Here is a 4421-nt window from a genome sequence, read left to right as displayed (position 1 = left end):
TGAGATAGATTAGCTAGGCCCTAAGTTACTTAGATCTTGTCTCAATATAAAAAATAAAAAGGTCTGGGGATGTGGTTCATTAGTTAAGCTTCCCTAGGTTCCCTGAATGCCAAAACAAAACAAAACAAAAAACCTTGCAGTAACTATCAAAATCTTCACTTAGTCATTTTCATTCTACCCATGTTTACCTATTGATAGCCATTAATTAATGGTCATTCAGATGGGAAGCTACCTCCATGCTTCCTTTTTAAGAACTGTGCTGGTAAATTTGGAGAAGAGAATTATAGTGGTTTTTGGATCACAGTGCTCTTCCTGGGACTCTGGACAACTCCCTCACCTTTCCTGTTTTTGAAGACTAGATTATCTCTTGTGCTTTCCATTTTGATTTCATTAATCCATTTCCAAGTTTCTCATTTGGCAGATGAAGAAATAGGCCTAATAAATGATATAAATGTAAAGTGACATGTATAGGGTCATACAATAGACAGTGGAAGAGCAAAAGCAGAATAGATATGAACATGGTTTAGATATGATGAAGTTGAGGTGATTGTGGGATATCCAGGTAAAGAATTCATAGACAGTTGGATATATGAATTGAGCTCTGAAAAGAGATCTACACTAAAAATACAGAAGTGAATCTTTGTGGATATATTTAACAGTGTGAATTATGGAGTGTAAGTTTCTCTTCAAAAAATAAGACCAAAGGTGTTACAGTCTGTTTAGTTATATTAAGTCATTTGTTACCTGCCTACAACATGCAAGGTACTGTTGTAAACATAGTGAGGAGATGTTAAAAATTATATAATTTTTGCTTTTTAGAGGATTGTAACCATGAAGGAGACATACATGATATTATTTTAAAGCATATGTTGATAAATCCTAGAAGTATAGTTAAGGTGATGGGATTGCAAGGAAGAAGGGGAGACTCATTGTTTGGGAAGATTTGGAACTTAAAGGTGGTGGTTTTAGAGCGTTTTTCTTTTGTTGTTTTGTACTAGGGATTGAACCCAAGGGCACTTAATCATTGAGAAATATTCTCAGCTCTTCCCCCTTTTAAAAAATATTTCAAATAGGATCTTACTGAGTTGCTTAGATCCTTGCTAAATTGCTAGGGCTGGCTTTGAAGCAATCCTCCTGCCTCAGCCTCTGGAGCCCCTGGAATTACAAGTGTGCACCAAGCCTGGCCAGAGCTGGTTTTTAAAGGAATGGAAGAATTTCAAGATATAGATGGTGGTTATTCTAGATAGTAAATATCTTTGAGCAAAAAACTTAGAAGAAATGTAGTTCTTATTTTGGGAATTACTTAAATTTGGATCCCTTGGATCATGCATTAGAGACTTCATTCTCAGCCTGTAGTACTATGGGAAGTGGTAAACCTTTAAGAGGTGGGGCCCACAGGGAGGTCTTCAGGTCATTGAGGGCATGCCCTTGAAGGGGATTGTAGGACCTTGGTCTCTTCTTGTGTTTTATTCCTGGTGGTATGATGAACACCTTTGCTCTGCCACACAACTCCTGCCATGAAGAGTTGACTCCCAACTCCCAGCATAGCAATGAATCCACAAGATCATAGACCAGAAGCTCCAAAACTGTGAGCCAAAATAACCTTTTTCTTTTTTTGTTTATCTCAGTATTTGTTATAGGAACAGAAAGCTAGCACAGTAATAGAGACCAACATAATCTAAGGGCATGTATATGTTCTAAGGGCATAGTGTTTGAGAAGGTATATAGATTGAGAAAAAGTAGGTAGGGCTAAGTTAATAATACTTTGTAAATTCCTTAAGTGATATTTCAGATTTAAGATTCTCACCTTGATATGTTTTTAAGCTTTTCATATTTCTTAATATTTGTTTGGCAAATACAATGAAAGCTTGGAATCTAGTCAGGGTACAAAGGAACAATGTTTTTTTTTTTTCCTCTCAATTAGGTAGTTGTATAGAGGTGTACTGTATTCATAATGATGCATACTCTTATCACTAGCTTATAAAATGTCACATGTGTCTAACTGGTGATTTCAGTTTCATTTTAGTATTCGATCTTAAAGGATTATATGCCCTTTAATTTTGCTTGTTTTCAGTGGTGAAGAAATAAAATATTCACAAAATGCAGATTTTCCAGAAAGGACTTTGAATTGAAGAACGCTTTTAATATTTGACAAGTAAGTTTTTTTAATGTGTTAAATTTGACTGATAAGTGAAAGTTTCCTAGTTTTTATTTCTTCAGAAGTCTGCTTTAATGCGAGGAGATCATGTACAAGGGCAAGGGTTATGTTTTTGGCGGGCAACCAGGTACACATAGCTATGTTGACCTCTGAATGAAATTGGATTGGTACTGTTAAGTCAGTTAAGTGTAAGAAGTCCCCTGGAAGTCAATTTTGTAGGTGGTATTATTTTTCCTAAGGTGATATTGGAACAGTGATCAACTGTAGAGGTAGAGATGAATAAGTAGATATTGAAAGAAATGAAGGCTGTCTTTTTGAGAATTATCATCTTAGCTTGCCATGTAGATTTCTTTCCTGTTGGAGTTATGCTTTTGTCTAACTAACTATGGACATTCTTTTTCATTTTCAAAACTTTGAGATCAAATCATAATTTTTCACTTAACATTTTATAATGTGAAGTCAGAGATTGCAAACTTACATGCTTACAGAGGTCAGATAGGCATGCAAAATAATGATAACATTTCTTGAGCCCTATGTGCCAAGTAGTTTTCTAGAAGATTATATGTATCATGTGCATTATCTTTCTTAATCTTCATAACAACTCTCTAAGGTATATAGTATTATTTGTATCAGATTAAAAAATAGGGAAGAGGACAGAAAAGAAAAGATTTAAGGACACATTGTGAGTAGATAAGTGTATTAGCACTGAGACCCAGAATTTGAAATTACTGAAGCAGGCCAAATGGCCACTGTGGCAAACTGAAGAAAGCATGCCCCATATTAAGGGCATACACTATGCATGAAGAAATGCTAATGTAGCATTGCACATCTTTCAGTTTTTTTTAATTGCAGACAGAAATCTGGATTTTTAAAAATGAGATGTTGGAATTAATTAGAAAAACAAAAGGCACTTAAGTCAAACAAACTGTGTCAGCAGATTGCATTCAGTACATGTTTATAAAATAGGGATGTTAGTATCTATTCTAAGTTTGATGTAAGAATCAAATTGGAGCATTTTATATACAACATTTAGCTCAGTGCCATGCACATAGTGCTAAGTATATGTTAGCTCTTTTTAGTAGGATAAACATTTTTTCTAGTCATCAAAATTCCTCTTCAGTGTCATTTATTGTCATTTTTATCTTAAGAAATTGTAAAAATAATATATGAGTGCATGAGTGTGTTGTAAAACCTCAACATGGAAGCAGAGGGAGCAAATGATTGAAGTTGCATTCGTTTTTTGTTCCCATTCCCAATTGCCTTCCCCTCCCTATATGTAATTAAAAGCCACGAATGCTGTGTTTATCTTTCTAGTACTCTGTTCCCTTTTATACATCTTGGAAATCTTCTGAAGTAATTTCAAACAAAGCTACATCATTCTTTTCAAAGGTTGCATGATTTATCCTTTACTATGAATATATCCTAATTTATTAAACTAGGTCTCTCAGTTTAGGTAGTTTTTAGTTATTTGTTGTTATAAAAAAGACTCTGCAAGGAGTATGTATGTTTGGGCTTATTTGTAAATACTTCTCTATGTTGAAATGTTGCATGGAATTTCCGGCTAAAGGAATATTAAGAATTTTCAAAGTTATTGTGCCTTTATTAAATATATATTTGTAACTTTATAATATTTAATTTTATGAATCTATCTTTATTTACTTTACCATTTCCTTATGATGACACATTTAGGTTATTTCCATTTTCTTGCTACTATAAGTGATCTTGCAATAAATAACCTTTGTGAGTAGGTTATATTTTAAAAATATAAACACTTCAATCTGAGAGGAAGTTTTCAACTAGCAAGTATATCTCTGAGACTTTACTTTCCAAAAACAATTTTAAGAATTATATTTAGTGGCAATATATTATTATAATTTTACTTGGTAATATATAATTTTTAGAAAAAAAATAGAGCTTTAATAAAATCATGGCCCTGTCTTTATACTTAGGATTTTTAGAAACTATGTTTTTGTTTCATTTTAGGCATTGTCATCTGTAATGAAGATCATCGTGAAACAGAAGATTGAGTTGGGCCTTGTAACTTTGGACCTGGATTAGAAATTTAGAACAGAGAGTTAAAATTAGTCACTTGTTTTTTTTGTATTCCAATTTCATATTATTTATTTATTTTAATAAATAGGTTTAGAGAGAAGAAATTAAAATTCATTGCTCTACCAGAGGATGCAATAATATTTGTTCTGGTATTTTTTTTCCTTTTTGTATCAGAGAAGAGAGTAGATAGCCAAGAGCTATAGTATTCATA

The sequence above is a fragment of the Urocitellus parryii genome, chromosome 7 (assembly GCF_045843805.1).
Source record: "Urocitellus parryii isolate mUroPar1 chromosome 7, mUroPar1.hap1, whole genome shotgun sequence".
Taxonomy (NCBI): domain Eukaryota; kingdom Metazoa; phylum Chordata; class Mammalia; order Rodentia; family Sciuridae; genus Urocitellus; species Urocitellus parryii.
Note: the sequence above shows the minus strand (reverse complement) of the source record.